This window comes from Acipenser ruthenus, chromosome 6, assembly GCF_902713425.1.
Source record: "Acipenser ruthenus chromosome 6, fAciRut3.2 maternal haplotype, whole genome shotgun sequence".
Classification (NCBI taxonomy): Eukaryota; Metazoa; Chordata; class Actinopteri; order Acipenseriformes; family Acipenseridae; genus Acipenser; species Acipenser ruthenus.
In genome coordinates, this window is record NC_081194.1 from 52,542,798 (window position 1) to 52,561,262 (window position 18,465).

Below are 18,465 nucleotides of genomic sequence, written 5' to 3' on the forward strand. Positions count from 1 at the left end.
ATACAAGAAAATACTTTTTTTTACAAAAAGAAGCCTGACCATAGTGTAAAAAAATAACCTTTATTTTATGAGGGCTCTGTCAGTTTAATTTGGTGGATAAAAAACAGGTTTTATCAGATTGAACCCTAAAAGTAGAACCCCTCCTTGTTTTCAATTAAAAACAGATTGCTATTCATTTTAGCCTTGGCATGGTTCAAGAGTCAGCCTATATATATACCTGGTCTCAGCATTCACAGTCTGTCTGTGTTTCGTGATGCCTCAAACCTCCCCTACACTGCACGCCACACTCTGTCCCAACCCGCTCCCACCCCACAGACCCACTGTACACTAAATTCCTGTTACAAAGATTGAGGTCAAATACGTTATGTAAATAATATGGAGAAATATCCTTTGTTTATACCTACAAGGATGTTCATCTTTAAAAGATATAAAGATCAGAGGTGTAGAAGATCACTAATACAATACCAATACAGCAACAACATCCTTACAAGAGGTTTAAAACAGATACAAGAGTTCAGCACTATACAGAAATCTTGTTAAGGGCCATTTCAGAGATAAACTAAGTCAGACTACGGCAGTTTCCAAAAACCTACAATAAACCTACTTGTAACAGGGCGAGCAGCCCTGTACATTGTTTATTTATTTTTAGATCGGGGTCTCCCCCTCCGCCCCTGTGCAGATTATTGTTTTTGTTTATTATGATTTATTGTATTTGTCGTTATTGTTTTGTTTATTTTTAAAACGTGTCCTGGCAGAGGCGAGATCGGTGCTCGTCCTCTGCCAGGAGTAATAATTAAAACTCGTGCAGAAGGTGGCCATCTCCCGAATTAATTAGGTGATTTATTTTGTTGCTAATCGGGAGATGGTCACCTGTTATAAAAAGCCTGCAGCTCTCTAGCTCGTGGTGGGTGATAGAGAGGAGAGAGCGAGCAGAGAGACGGAGAGCGAGCGAAATTTGCTTAAAAACGAAACTAACCAAGGATAGGGTCAGTGAAGGCGATTGCCCAGCCTGACCGGTTGTAGTGTTCGTGATTTGTTTTTGTTAACCCTTTTATTTTGCTCTGTGAGCGCAAGTGTTCTTTTGTTTAAATATTTATTTTATTTTTGTTATTAATAAAAAAGGCAGCCAGCCGATTCTTTCTTTTGAACTGCAGTACTTCCCCGGTGTCAGTTTTATTTTTCCCTTCCTGCTTCTGGTCTGACGCCACCCACTCCGGCCGTCTTTGTGACACTACTATACAAAAAATACGATTTTCAAGTCTATTAGACAGACTAAATAAACATCTTTTGATTGAAAAATTCTATTGAGCGCTACAGATAGGATTAATGTATGTCACTCTTTGCTCTCTGTGTTAATTGTTAAAAGCAAAGAATAGCGATTTCATGTCCATAACTGAATGTGCACTGGATATTTTTGTTAAAGCGAAAACTGGGAATAGCTCAACTTTAGATCCACATTTACATGACCTTGGATATCAAGGGCTTCCATTAAGTGCAGTACAAAAATAAAATAAAAACCTGTTCAAGTTATGCAAAGGTAAATATGTATATACCTATTGTAGTTTGAACTCATGAGCAAATTGATTTGATGAAATAAATGAAGATTGGTATTCATGAGACTGTTCTAGACATGTTGTTGGTTTCTTTAACAATATCCAATAAAAGTATCATACATACAAATAAATAAAAACATATTTAATCTATTAACACTTGAAACATAAAAAAAAAAACTTTTTAATAACTTTAAATAACTAACAGGTTACAATTTTATGAATATGACCCATCAACTTTCTGTACATACAAAGTAGTTGCCTAATACAGGGTTTGTATTTGATTGCAGGATGTAAAACAAACTAGTAATTCATTGTTGCTTCAAAACCTTTAATTCACATATTGCCAATACATTATTTAACTATTAAAGACATTTAAAAGGATACTTTTCTATTTTAAATAAAAAATTAAAGCAATCGTTATGTACTATACAGTACATAGGGCACATTCAACTGTTTATCTGTTTATCCCACAGCTCGACCCAAACAAATACTGGATCCTCCGACTGCTGACACACAAAATGTGTTATTACCATTAATGGAAAAGTTAATGGTCCATTTTCATATATATCAATTTACATTTTACAATTTGAGTCTACAAATGATGTATAGAATGCTGGGCCGATGATATTTTGCTCAAGGAAATAGTTTTAATGTGTTTTATGGACATCAAATGTTGTGAATAATGATGCATCCAAAGAATGCAAATAAGATGACAGTTCATATGCTGTGATCAACAGTCCTTGTATAAGAGGTTTGAGACAGAACTGAATGTTGAGCCTGAATGTATAATGCAAGTTATACATTTTAGTAAATAGATAATACCTTGTCTTTTGTTACAGTGGCCTGGATTTTCAATTTCCCTAAGCTGTGCTAAAAATATAGCAGGAGGTGTGATTAAATAAAAACAACAATCAACTAGTACACATTTTAGAAATACTATAGTCAAGAATTTAAATAAGTTTATTCCAGTTTTCTTCTGTGTGGTCTTTGTTTTGCAAGAAAAACTGAAAAGGACCTTATAAAAGCTTTATCAGACCTACCAAAATGTGTATAGCACTGTGAACATGTGGGTTGCAGTGCGTAGGTGTAGGGGTGATGCAGGTGCTCCAGACAACGACAAACACAAAGTATATGGTTCAAACAATTATTTTCATTTTCTTTCTTGGTCAGCTTGAAATAATAATGCTGGCTCTACCCAACTATGTGTATTGTCAGAGTATAAACCAAGGGGTTGCAGTCCCGAAATAATATTGCAAAACACAGACACACAACACAGATACAGACACGTCTCCAGACAGTGTGTGCTATAGGTGCAGGTGCGGTGATTTAACAGTGGTGTTTGTTTAAATACAGGTGCAGTGCAGTCCGGGTTTAGCGCTGGATTGAAGCGGCAGCTCCCAGGTTCGTATTAGCCATCTGGCAAAGATAAATACAGACAGTTACAAAACAAACAAAACACTTTACTCACGATTACAAATTGATTGTTTCTTTTCTCGGTCCTAGTGGTAACCACAGCAAAAGGAACAGATAGTTGGGGCCACTTCCCCTAAATACCCTCTTTCGATGACACGGCCAATCACGTCGCCTCCAATCCGTGACTGACACATCGCCTACCACATTAAGGCAATGACTTCCTGGATGGCCGGCTTCCTACTGAACCTGGAATGAACTGCCAAACCATCCATTACGGGGCTACGATTATGCAGTGCCCTCACAGATCGGGAGGGAGATTGTTGACTAGGAATCATTCGCACTCTGTCACAAGCACATACTGTTCATAAAACTGAAAAAGAACAAACCCGCCCACTGATATACGTACAGTAACATTTATAAAGGAAATAATGAATACAATTCATGCAACTGCCGAACTAACTTCAGGCATGCTCAAACCTACATTTTTATTTCTCAAAAGAAAACTGTATCATTAGAGTTTCCAATTCAAAAGTCAAATGTTAGGTATGTGCATGCCAGAAAGCAGTTCATTTTCAAATACAGCATTTAAACACTTTCTGAAGCAGTATTATTTTGTGCTGCACATCTTTGAAGAGGCCTGTTTATGTTTTCTTTTGTTGCCTTTTACAAGATAATCTAATGCTGAAATGGCAGCACTGAAGTCTGATTTATCCTCAAACTTGTGATAAGCCTTGCCAATGTGATCTTCCTTACAGCATGCCTCAGGCCTGCCCTGCAGTGATCAACCTCTTGTGCCCATCCATTTCTTTTTGACACCTTCTGCCTGCAAAGGTTAGTTTTACTAAATTATAGACATTTTATAATGTTATTAATGTTCAATGACAGCACAGACCACAAGGTCAGCAATTGTAACCATGGTGTAGGGGGAAGGAACAAGCCCCAACTCCCCCCACTCCACTCCACTCCACTCCACTCTTCTAATCTTCAATCAACTTGCCCTTACTTTTTAGTTTTTGCCCCACCATTCCTCTCCATCACCACCTCAGCAACAGCATCTTCCTCTAGAGGAAGCCAAAGCTCAAGGATGGCTCTCAGTAGAACAGAGGGGGACCCCGACCAACTCAAGCACAGTCCTCTTTGCTGACATTGCTCTTATCTAGTGACAGCAATCATCCTAGGCCTAACCCTTATAAACTCAAAGAATGTTCATCTACAATCCAGCATTTTCTAGACTTTTCTAGAATTATGTTCTGCATTATCATATTGAAATGTGTAGCACCTTGTAAACAATACTATCACAGCATCAAAGGGTATGAATACTTTTGAATTAGCATTTTTGGAGTTTTGCAAAAAAAATGCCGAAAAAAATAATTGTAGACGTCTATTGCTTGTAACTTTTTTTCTTCATCCACAAAACAAAACTTCTGCTACCAAAGATTGACCCTATAATTCTTTGTTTTCGAGAAATTTCTAGAAATTATACATTTCCATTGAGGTATGTACATTTTTTACTACAACAGCATAAATTATATGATATTATTATTATTATTATTTATTTCTTAGCAGACGCCCTTATCCAGGGCGACTTACAGTTGTTACAAGATATCACATTATACATTATTTCACATTATACAGATATCACATTATTTTTTTATATACAATTACCCATTTATACAGTTGGGTTTTTACTGGAGCAATCTAGGTAAATTACCTTGCTCAAGGGTACAACAGCAGTGTCCCCCACTGGGGATTGAACCCACAACCCTCCGGTCAAGAGTCCAGAGCCCTAACCACTACTCCACACTGCTGCTTACATTATTCCCATGTCTAAAAGGAATATACAATACCATATAACATGTGTTTAATGTATCTAATGCATTTGTATATTCACAGACATTATGTACAAGAACAGTCATTTTCTAATTGTATTGGCTCTGATCAATTTGTTTTTCCATTTAGATTCCATCTGCATTTAGCCATGCTTTTTTTAGTGGATGACAATTAATTACTTTTAATCCACTGACATTCCTCAGGAGATCTCTACTTATTGGTATAAATTAATTTACTGCATTTATTTCACTGATTAAAAAACAACAACAACAAAAGACAGCTGTCTTGGCATTAGGGGGGCCACTGACGCATCCCCAGAATATCGGACACCCCCTCAGTTGCATGAAACCTAGACAGCAAGCACAGAAATGTTAGCTAATAAAACCTGTACCAAACATTGCCACATTTAGAAAGCCCGGCTCATTGCTGAGTAGTGTAGTACAAGATTTATTCTGATTTTTTGGCAGCATTAATGACAATGCAACAGTCTGCATTCAATTATGTGTATGACTGCAAAACGTAATAAGAATTACTTTCTCAATACAATACAATGTTCACTCGTGTGCATGAAACAATTTGAAATGGGCATGCCCTGACGCCACTCACTATCTATAACATTTGTCAAAAATCTGCATCGCCAACCATTTCAATTTTTAAAAAAATCGGTTTTGAGGATTACAGTTACCTTATCTGACCAGCACCAGCCAATCAAATGAATTGAGCAACTGAAGCTACACACCCAAACACAATTTGCAAAGATCTCTTAATAAAATCTACACAATCCATTGTTCCTTTATATCTCAGTATTTGTATATATAAAATAGCACAACAAAGGGCAGTTTGGTTTTGCTTATTGGACATCACATTTCCTTTCAGCATTTCCCTATCTAAGCACTTGCATTCAGCCCACCATGGGTTCCAAGCCTGGAGTGGTGCTGATGAAATACCAGACAAAACCACGTTTGGCTTTATATCAGTCCCAGACATGGAACAAACCTTACAAAAAACAGCTTAAACCCAGATGAATGACCACCCTACTTGGCGTACACACTGTAGTGAATTTAACTTATTGGTTTAAGTAGTACAATAAATACATTCTTATGACACACACACACACACACACACACACACACACACACACACACACACACACACACACAAACGAATTAAAGAGACATTTATATCTGTAAAAAATAGACACTGGTGCATTTAAACAAGAGTTCAGATGTGTTCCAATTATTTTACTATAGTAAATATAGATCATTCATCCAATAATCATCCAGTTTTATATAGTGCAGGGAACAATGTATGTCATTTTCTTGTTTACATGTCCAGGATCTGGAAAAATCTAAGGTATTAAAGGCATGTAATAGATTTGGTATTAGTATACCACAGTACATTAAATTAGAAGAAACACACTCAAACACAGGAAACAGCAGCTTGCATTGGCAATAAAACACTAGGCCGTAAAGGATACCTACAATTTTAATATTATTAATCAATAAGAATGGAATTGCATTATGTGATTCACTGAAATTAAGGTCCCAGCTGTAAAAAGCCTTTTCAGTAAAACCAAATTTGAAACCCAAGATGGCGCCTTTAATGACTGGCAGCAAAGTTTCTCCAACACATTTCATGGGGCATGATCCAAAGATAAGAGGTTTTTAGCCCAATGACAATCCAATTACAATGCCAACCAAAGCCAACTTCATGAACTCTAATGATCAGATATAGCTGTCAATTCAAATACAAACATAACCCTTGTATTTGAATAAAAAATGTATTTATGTCTTCTGTGATTTACTGAGAATGAATGAGCAGTCTTACTTGTTTCCTGCGTAATAAAATCAGTCTGATATTTAAAAAAAAGCAAAACTGCAGCCCTTGGTATCTGATATTCTCCAATTCCAATTCTAAAAAGGCACTGTTAGCTGTACAATATATTTGTATAGTGTTCTTGTAAGAATGTTTTCCACTTACAATACGGATTTGAATATAGTAAGACTGAAGTATATACTGTATAGGCAGTAAAGCAATTGCTGTGCACACTGTGTATGCTACTTGATTACCTCAGAATGTCTCATTCAGTGGATGAATTGCAGTAAGAGGCTTTCATGTCCTGCATGGTATGACTTTTTGTTCATAGCTATATCAGTTTGCAATATGTTGATTAATACTGATAATACCAATGACAGAATCATTATCAGGATTGTTATTTGTAAAACATGGTAGGTTCTATTCAGTTGATCCAAATGACAGCTGATAAAAAATATCCCTGGTGTTTACATCTTTAAAAATGTATTGTGTTTGCAATCATTCTGAGTAGTTCTGGGTTCTTTTCCTGATTTTGAGCTCTCTTTTGGCTGACCTCCCTGACAATTTCACATCTTTTTTTACAGATAGAAATACACTTAAGACACTGATGCACTTTTAGACATTTTATTTTCATAAACAAAGGGCCTTGTATTAATTCAATAGCAATTAAATATACCCTTGGGTTTAAATAACATGTGATTATGTTGAAGCTTTTAAAAAATACCCATATAAATTGCAACACATGTTTACATAGTTTTCCACTGTGTAATAGTGTTCTGCTTTGCGTGCTGATTCTTAATGAAAATCACAACTTTCTAAAAGTTCCCTGTTGACCTTATTGTTTATTTTCTATTTATACCCCTATTTAAATTATACACTGAGCCCAGGTGGAATGGTGATAGTTTTCAGATAAAGAGATATAAAATACAACATAGACTTTATTTATTATTTCTGTTAGACATGTATGCGGCTCTTATCATTAAACGTGTATTATCTTTATTTCTCTAAACACACACAAAAGAAGATTAATTGTGTATTTCTGCAGAGATAACATCTGTCCTGTCATCTCAAAGAATATTAAGCTTAATAAATATATTTATGAGCACTGCTTTGTATAGCTCTAGTGCAATCAGCCATGCTGAGTATGATAGCTCAAGACGATGAAAACCCATTGACTTTTTGTAGCAAATTAGTCTACCACCTAATCGGTGAACCCTGCTAAGCTTTTGAATTATGGCTAGAACCAGCAGCTCTGATAAAACACTTAAATGAATTATATCAATTCATAAACTTGTTCATGTCCAGATTTCATTAGCCACACATTAACAACGTTTTATGTTTATCACTGCTCTGACATAATCTATAAATAACTGAAATGCTAATCATAGTGTTCTGCTGGGCATCATCATTTAATCATAAAGAGATACATTATTATACATGACAATAGATAATAACAAGTCTGGGTCAATGGCCGCAAATTAAAAGATCACAATTATATTCTATAATGGTACATATCTAATACATATAGTGACAAATGTGTCCCTTCCTAATCACTTGTGAATGTCTCCCCTCTGACACTCTTACAATTAAGAAAAATGATGCTTGAGTTGTGAAGCAGGGGTAATCCCACAACATCAAGGTAAACAGAAAGGAATTAATACTGCAATGAAGTGCAGCAGGAAGTAACACTTCTAATGTGATTAACTCTTTATACGTAGTTTTCAATTATATAAACAGCTTTTCTTTCATTTTCTCCCCTATCTTGTATATAAAATGTAAGTTTCATGACGAATGCACAGTTTGAAGTCAAATACATGGGTTAAACCAATACATATGTAAGAATTCAATAAAATGTTGCCTTCAAAGGACAGTCTATTTCTTTTTTAATCTCTAAAATATAATATTTTAAGTAACTGGATAACCGTCATCTTTTTGTTGATTCATTTATTTTATTTCCCACCTAGAAATCTATAAATGTTATTTTATTTGGAAAGTTTGTAACTACTTGTCACAAAGACGGCCGGAGTGGGTGGCGTCAGGAAATAAACAGACAGAGAGGTGTGGTTTGGTGAAGCTGAGCGAATGCTTTCGCTCAGCATTTAATAAACAGAACAGAAAATAAAAGGTTGGAACAGACAAAACACAGGGCACGGCACTTGAGCCCAAAATAAATAGACGAATAAAAACGCACTAGACAGACAAACAAACACGGAGAGCAGATACTTTTAACTATTTACTTTCACAATTCACAATTACCTCCGTCTCCAATCCCGTTCTCCACTCACCGAACACCCAACCCTGAGTGAAAGAAACGTGTCTCTATATATACTGTTGTGCTGGGATTAATTACTAATTAATTATTCACTTGAATCCCAGCACGTGAATTAATTCTGTGCAACCGCGTGCTCACATATTACATTTAACCAGCACGTGAAGTGATTTGTGCCCTCCTCGTGCCTAAATATAAATCTACCTTTTTAAATCACACGTGAAACACAGACCCGTTTATATCCCGTGTACCAATCTATACACCAACATTAACACACGCACGCAACATACAACACATAATATGCACACAGGGGCGGGGCACATTGCCACACTACTACATGGAAAAACATAGATATCTCTGTACGTTTTTGTTTCATAATTTCTTTCCTAAAGCTGCACCATTATGAAACATACTGTATCAGACAGATCTTCGTTCTGGATCTGAACTAAATGGTAATAGTTAATGCTTACCTTGCAAAGCTATCAAACATTAATCCAGATGTGTTTGGCCCCACATGAGTTCAGTGTCTCTGTGGGAAGACAATACAACATTCTGTGTTGTAAAGATTACAAGCATTTACCCTGTTTAAGAAAACACTTAAAAACAAATCTTGCACTGACAAGGCCTTCAACATTAAAAACACTTGTGGCTCTGTACCTATGGGAACACTTTTTGTAAATGTGTTTATCTACAACTGATACTTTAAAGTGTGAGGTGTTTCTTAAAAAGAAGAGATTGAGATAATACATTGATGTATTAATACATATCTAAAGCCAGTAATACAATGTTACTTTAAGGGGATATTTATATCATATTGGCCTAATATTTAATATCATATTGTGTGTATGCACGTTTTTGTATGATAAGCTAATGTTTCTACTTGGATCATTATTTTCCATCTTACAAACTGTTACAGCAAAAAGCACTTCAGAAAAGACAAGTGAAGGTTGAGTTTTCACTATAGGTGAAACCTGTAGAACACAAAAAAAGATTGCATCTAAATGTTGTGCACTGGCTTAACTAAGTGGGTCATTTTGGGATAGAAATCCCATTATTTATGGCAGCAAACTGAGAGTTGTTTTTTTTCTTCCCCTGGGATTATTACAGTGCATAACTTAATGAGTAAAGAATATGATTTACTGCATATTTTCTTGTTTTTTAAATGAAATAACCCTAGTAAGGAAACTCCTTTCACAAAGTGTAAACCCACTCTTTATTTAAAAACTGTTCTTAAAAGTGTTAGTTTAGGAAAAAAAACACCTTGTTAGAATAGTTTAATTTTTACATTACTTATGCAGCAGTTAATTTGTTGTTAAATCATTTTAGCAGTTAGCATTAATGATCACACTATACAATGAATTGTGTTCCTCCTCTTAAATATCTACCAATATAATAACAACAAGAAATGTAGCTCTGTATAACACCCGTTATTACTAATTTAATTTGATTTGATTCATTTTCAAAGATGTAGGAGGAGATAGATGGATTCAAATCAAATATGTTATAATTCAGAAAGAGGATACAGCAAAATACAATGTATTTTACAGCAAAATAAATAAAAGAAAGAAAAATTGAAAATAAGGCAAAGGAAGAAATATAAGTTTGCAGTTAGGTAGGCAGTAGAGATAAATTATCAGCCCAACATCACATGCATTTGCACCTCATAGTTTATAGGGTGCAGCAGGGAAGATGAAAGGAATGTGAAATGCTATGGAAACCAACCTCTGGAGATTTAATATTCTGATCACCTCACCTTGGAACATCTGGTTCTTAAATGTTCAAGCAACAAAAAACAAGAGAGCTAATGAAAGCAGTACATTTTATCTCTCCCAGCAATGTACCTCGCAAACACCTGCTAAAATTAAAACAAATTGAATCTTGATTGCTGATTAAGTACCCTTTCTTTAGCTAGATATTCTGTCAGTATTTGACCTAGCACACAATGCACAAATTGATGAAAAGCCAGTGGTGGGCTGCTGCAGTGGTATAGGTTGAAATGAGGTGATTCTCTAAAAGTAAAAGAAAATGAAAGGCAGCAGATTGACTTTGTGTATTTTAGCGATGACAAAATTAAGATTTTTTTTATTTATTTCAACGACAGTTCCTTGTTGTTTTGTTTTGTTTTGTTTTTTTCTTCTAAATTATCCACATGTCTTACAATTAATTTGGTAAGCATAGCGAACACTTACAGAAAAGCACATGCCAGGTTGCCTTTGCAACAGAGTCTAGTATAAAGAACATCAAGAAAAAATGCATTAGAACCTATAAACATAATTATTTGTTATTAATAAAAATGCTACCCCCCACTTTTGTTCCCTCACAGCAGCAATGGTATTATATCATTCAAAAAGTCCACAAACAAATTTACTGTTACACATCATATTATGCAGATCTGTGCATGTTTTCAACCTTATTGTTATTGACAGGAGTCACTGCCTTCAGTTTTGTGCTAATGGGAGACAACAAAGCCAATCAGCGCTTAGTTGAAAAGAAAACATTTTACAAAGCTTTTTTTAACATTATCTTTTCAGTATATCTTAACGCTCTGAATACACTTTATAAACAATTCAAGTTGTCTACAAAATATCCAGCTTTTTCTGAGCACAATATTCTATTTTCCACAATCAGGTCAAGAAAAAAATATATACCTGGCATGTGTGAATGATCAACATTCATTAAGACTGTGAGAAATCCAGCTTTTAACACAGCTTAAACTACAAAGCTATGTAAAAACAAGTGTTCTCCAGATATGAACTGATTTTACAGAGTTATGTTTTAACAGCTTTACATTATAAACACTGATTTAGCAACCTGACTGCTTGAATCTAATTTTAAAAATGTTTTTCCTAAGTTATTCAAAAACATATTTACACAGATACGGTTTCACATCTCTCTTACCTCCCAATCCATAAATTCATTTCACAATTTGATCAAAATGGCAAAAAAAAAAAAAAAATGTATTAAACCTTATTATCAATCTTAAATTAAATATATACAATTATCAACTAAAATGTCTTCCAAGTTATCATTAATTAATGTGTTTTTGTTTAATTTTTCTTCTGATGTAATCTCTATTTTGTGTTTGGTATCATCTTTTGAGGTGTAACAGTTGCTGTTACATGCACAATGATTGGCAGTGGCAGTATTTAGGTCAGCAACTGTTTATCAATATGATGGGCTGTATTTTAATGATCTAAACAGTGGCGGATCCTAATACCACCATCCAAAAATGTATAAACCTTGTTATTGTGTGTTGTAATGTTAATGAGTAATACAATCACACCCAGGGAAAACAACTTGCACAAAGCTGAGCTCCAAAGATACTAAAGAGTTGGAATCTCAATAAAGTAGGATAGTTATTGTGTCATTTCTCAGATTGCCAGGTCTTCAGGGAGGTACATTCAATGGGGTCCAGTATATCTCCACGACTAGCCCAAATGAACACACAGAAATCGTTTCAGAATCCATATAAAAGAGCTTTAGAAACCAGGATGCATGCAGTACCAACCACTTACACCATGAAGGACTTGGCGCTAAAGGAAATGCTGGGTAATTGTTAATTAGTGCTGAAAATCCACTGCCAAATATTGCAGTTCAGTGAAACCTTAATTAACTGGTCACCAAAGGGACTGCACATTTGTGGCTGCTTCAGGTATATTTGAGATGCATCTCTTGTTCACTCTTTTTGAAAAACATGAAACCTGTTTTGGGGTTTACTGGCTAGTAGAGCAGTTGGATGCTTAGTTCAGGTAGATTTGACATATTATATTTATTATTTTTTTAAATAAAAAATAGAAAGAGAACAAAAAAGAGAAAGTGATCTTTTCCCCTAAGGCTATTATGAAGTAGATTTTTGTAGAGGTAAGAAATTCATAAGGGGTTTCAGTAATTGGATTAAACTTGTTCCAGAAAGTAGTACTTTATATTATAATATGCCATTACTACTAATACTGTTAATAATTAATTTTCGTTGTCTGATGCATTAGTTGGCATATGCAGGAATGTTTCATGTTATTTTTCAAATTATGTAGCTGTACTATTGCTGGAATATACTTTATTGTGAACAGTTTGGGTTAGCCAGTCAATTTACAGTCTCTCACAATCATAATATTAAGTAGTGAAACCTACTGTATATTCTTCCATAATACAGGTTTTGATGCACTCTTACTTCATCAGAAAGAAGATACTGTTGAAAGTCAAGTTTATTTACACTCCTTTATAATTTAGCTGTAACTGAAACCAGTTTGCCACTGTCCCTAGAATTAAAATATTTAAATATTGCACAGCAACTCTGATGATTGTGTGCAAAAAACATGTGTGATAACACTGCATAAAAAAACAGTTATCTTTGTCAGAACTGGACTACAATAAGAGATTCTGAACTATTTCCATATGAGACCTGCCGTTGGGGCAAGTGTCACCCAGCAACCTTCTGCTATTTGTTTTTAATCTAAATATATCTTACAATGTTATACAATTCTCATTGAATCTTCATATGCACATATGTTTTAATTAAGTAAATTAAATACTTTTAATTCTTGTCCTTGGCCCTCCAGGCAACTATTCTTTGCACAAAGGCATGCTGGTTAAATTGTAATGTTGGAATAATTTGAAACTGACTACAATTGTTATGCATGATCACCAGCAAAATAATAATAATAATAATAATCTTTCATAAATACAACCAGTTATTATAAAAAAACAATAACCAAACTGACTGCTCTTTTACATTGCAAAGAGTAGTCATGTAATTAAAATGGCGTCTGGTCTAGAACAGCTACACATAGGAGGTACTAAGTCAGCTTTATTTACCTTTCTGAAATGAGAAATACAAAGAAAGTGGGGAGTTTGCATTTCACAGCAGCACTTAGTTTGAGTTGAAATCAATTGGTTAGTTTGAGTTGAAATCAATGTGGTTTTGTTATTGTGTGTTGTAATGTTAATGTTAATGTAGGGGCATACATCAAATACATGTATTTTTAACCTTTTTCTCTTTTTTTTGTTTTCTCAAATTTCAATATATAGATATATAGTATGTTGGAACATGAGTACCATACAGTGTAATACTGCACCCACACTAGCACTGCACATCATTGGTATGCTTGTTACCTACTTTCTGTTTTGACAAAAGTAATATTTTTAGAACTGAAAAAAACTGCTCTTGTTTATCCTGAAGAAAAACAAGAAGTCAACACATGAAAGACGGAGAAGCTTTAATAAGCATCACTCACTGGCTTTCTAGTGGTATACTTCTCTCTTGAGGAAGATGAATGTACAATTCTTTAAATACAGTAAGATACAGCAGATCAAACACTCGCCCCCATGAAGGAAATGTAGCCTGGTGTTTAGCGGTAAAGACAATAGTTCATCCAAAATTATTATGCACTTAGCATTGGAAAAAAACACTTCTAGTGAAAACATTTGTCACTGAATGTATTACATTTATTTTAGTATTTCTTAGGACAATAGTTAGATGACCATGATTCAGACTCACTACAGTATGCATGCAAAATCTGTATCAACAATAGAACATCTGGATGGAATCAGCAAATATAAAAAGAACTTGTCACAGTTTAAAACCTTCTAGAAAATATGTATTCATCCAGTAAGTTACAAGAGTATACCGTTACAATTGCCCACACATTCTGACAGATTGTGGTTCCAGATAATTATTAATGTATCTGAATGTATTAGATAATTAAATACTTGATTAACTTTTAATGTCATAACATTCAGTTAACTGATCATATTTCTTTGGACCATTGATCCAATACAAAAACAAGCACACATATGTAAATCCTGATGATAAGAACTGACAGCAATTCAGTGTATTCACCAATTCATTCTAATTTGGAAATGACCTCCTTTAAATATATCACAGTTTCTAGATTATGAAAGATTATTTCTCGCTAGAATAATTTTTTGTCAAGTGTAGTTCTGTAGCTAGGTCGCTACGTCAGGCCTAGCAGCCTCAGCCATGTGAACCTAATAAAATAAAATAAAAACCGTTGTAAAAGAAACCTGCAAGGCTTAATAACGTTATTTAATATGCAACTTTTTACATACAAAACAGGTAAACAACAAGACTCTTTTTAATTTCTACAGGCGGCACAAGATCGCTTTTTTTCACATTGCGGACTCACCATGCAGCCACCCAAGAGCTACAGCGTTGGAGGACAACGCAGCTCTCGGGCAGCTTACAGGCAAGCCCGCAGGCGCCTGGCCAGACTACAGGGGTCGCTGGTGCGAGGTGAGCCGATGACACCCTGGCCGACCTAACCCTCCCCACCCCGGGCGACGCTCGGCCAATTGTGCACCACCCCCTGGGAGCTGTGGAATAGCCTGGACTCGAACCGGCGACGTCCAGACTATAGAGCGCATCCTGCACTCCATGCGGAGCGCCTTTACCGGATGCGCCACTCGGGAGCCCCCTCAGCACATCTTTTCATTAAACTCAAGCACAATCCAGCATGGTTTGTTTAAAGATTTATTTGAAACATTTAACTAATAACACTGAAGTTCACACAGGATGTTGATACATATGAGCACCACTATATTGTATCTTGGTTTAAATAATAAAGCAGCAAAACTTGGAGTAGGTTATGTGGAAGCAAAAGATGATGCACAGGGGTGACCCTCATCGCTAAACACATTGCATACGATTAAAACCCAGGATTGTTTTGTTCACTAGAAGCAAAGCTGAAATCCTAGACAATCCAAGATAAACCAGGGCAGGTGGTAACCCTGCTTAAAAAATTAAACATTACTTTTATCATAACAAATGCTTTGGCAATGAATGCTTTAGCAATATAAAACCTGTTCTTGATATTTCAGGTACAGGAAAAGATAACCAGCTTGCAAATTAACTTGAGAGTTAGAATTTAAGGCAAATAGATGGGGAAACCGTTTGAATTATGAATGCAATCCAGAGCTGTAATTTCTGTCTTTTATGATTTACTCAGACCTTTCTGTAATGATTTTTCTGTAAAATCTTAAACATGAACTATCTATTAATGAACAATTAATTGTTTAAAAGATCAATAATTACTGTCCATTACATGGCACACTTTATATTCTTCTGTTACAACTTGTTATGCTTAAAATATATGACAAGGGGCTAAGGGACTGAGAATTTAGCTTTCAAGTGTGTAATTGATAAGCAATTATACATGCACATTATTAAAAGGGCACACATGATGTAGTTAGGATTCTCACCATTATTACAGTTGCAAGGTTTTAGTCTCTAACTTTGGCTCAGCTTTTTCAAAGAAAATGTACTCCCTTGGTGTATAAACAACAGTGAAAAACATGAACACCAATGCACTTGTGTTAAATCATTTGGGGGTATTTTTTCATGTAATAAATGACAAAACCATTAATACATTTCTTTGAAAGTGATGGTAAACTTATTTTTTATCTTCAGCAACAGAAAAAACATACCTGGTGCTTCACACAATCTGGACATCTGACACCTTTTCATAGTGCATCACAAAGTCAAATGGCTATAGGGAATATCATGAAATTTCAAGAAAAAAAATATCACAACAATGTGCCAAGGTGTATAATTAGTTTGTTTTCAGATGTTCTGCTCATGAATAATTATCAGTTGCTTTTACCCCACAGCTATCTAACAAGCTGTCACTTCACACAGATATTCAATATTTAATAAAAGAGTAAACTGTATGGTTATTATAATAAAAGAAAATGATTACACAGGTAGTCTCACACTTTGAACAAAAGTACAGTGCTTTTGTAAAACAGCAGACATTTGTCTTATCAGCTTCTACTTCATTAGGTAAAGTATGTAATGAAAATTGTTTCTGGCAAGACACTGGATCATATTTTTACAATGAAAAAGGAGGCAGATCAAAATAATAATAAAAATAATAAAATAAAAAAATATATACAGGTGTAGTGTCAGAAAGTGGCACATCATCAGAATGTGGTATGCATACAAAAACTTGACCAGTGTCCAAAAATGGTATGTTGTCAGATTTTGCTACATGTGCAATCAGTTGCGATCTGATGGGTGTTTCACTGTTGGAAAATCTGTTGCAAAAAGTTGATAAGAAAATTAATTCTCTGCGGGAGTTTAAATATTCTTACCTTTTCTAAACAGTTCACAGTAGCTCCTTTTTTTATCGTCCTCCAAACGATGCTGTAGTCATAAGGTTTGTATGAAAACCTAAAGCAAATGCTAGTTAATTATATTTTTTGCAAATTTAAACTGAAAACAGACAACCAATTTTTTCTTTTATTTGCATACTATTTGCTTAAATGGTTGAAGAATACAATGCATTACAGTAAACATGATGCAAAAGACAAAAACAGCATAGCATACCAGATCTGAGCAGGTGTTTCTCTGCTTTCTTATCAGATGTTGCAAGATCAGTGTGCTACGTACCACTTTTAACGCATGCAAAAAAATAACACTACATCGGTATTGTAACTTGAACTAACAAGAATAGAACTGGAATGGCTATTTAAACCAACCAAATGTGTAATTAAAAAAAAAAAACATTACAGGTTAGGCTTAATATTTCTATTTCACCATCCTAATAGTAGTTTTATTAATCTGGCCCAATGTCCCTTAATGCGTTAAACACAAATGTTTCGTAAACAGAAAAGTTTAGGGCTTACCTTATGTTTAACCTTTGTATGATTCGCAAACTCTTCTCGTCGCATTTATTTTTTGCAGTAATCACACTTCACCCTCTGATGACATGGTGGTGACATTTTAATTATAAAAATGAAATCCACTAAAATAAAAAAATAAAAACAGTTAAAACAATGATATTCTCACAACTTCCGGTACTGTATTCTGCAATTAAGTTCACACAGTGTTTGTAAGTGCACTAACGTTTAAAAAAATATATAATAAAAAAAAACACATTACTGTACATCATTCCTAAAAAAAAATCAAATCTCTGGCTATGGAGATAAGCAGTGTTCCAGTTGTATCAACAAGCAAAAGACAGTGTGCTTTCTGTTATCTTACTTATTTAAATACACCCCTAACCTTGTTTTAAATTACTTCCTGTGACCGTCTTAAATTTACATTGCAAAATGTAAGTGAAGCAACGGTTGCAGAAGACCAGTGTTTTGTTTTTAAGTGTAGTGTACACTCAAAGATCAACTATACAACTTCTAAGAAACAATTTGTTTAATACAATTTAAAATATATCACATAGTACCCTTCATTTAAAAATGGAAATGGGCCAAGGATATTCACTGTAACGCGCTCCAACGGTACTGCTGGAGTGGGGTGTGGGAACGCGCTAGGGTATAATAGCACGCCAGGCCCAGGAAGCTTCTCACCTCGGAGACAATCCGTGGGGTGGGCCAGCCCTTTACCACTGCTACCTTGGCATGTCCGTGGCAGTGCCGTTTGCCCCTATTACATGTCTTAGGAATTGCGTCTCCCTCCTCAGCAGGTGGTACTTCCCAGGGTGGAGTTTGAGCTCTGCCTGATGCATGGGCTCAAAGACCGTGTGGAGGTGGCCCAGGGCCCCCAGGAACATTGGGGCCAGCTCGACCTGCCAGTATCCGCTACACAGGTTGAGGGAGCTGAACCAACGTCAGCAA

The 18,465-nt window shown here is 35.2% G+C and overlaps 1 long non-coding RNA gene across 1 annotated transcript; it reads right to left on the bottom strand.

Moving 5' to 3' along the window:
• Nucleotides 1-8,668: 8,668 nt before the first annotated feature.
• Nucleotides 8,669-17,603, bottom strand: LOC117410379 (uncharacterized). The gene is made up of 3 exons (XR_004545682.2): nucleotides 17,521-17,603; nucleotides 16,987-17,065; nucleotides 8,669-9,409 (listed from the first exon to the last, which is right to left on the bottom strand). It is a non-coding gene; the product is annotated as an uncharacterized LOC117410379 (long non-coding RNA).
• Nucleotides 17,604-18,465: the final 862 nt, after the last annotated feature.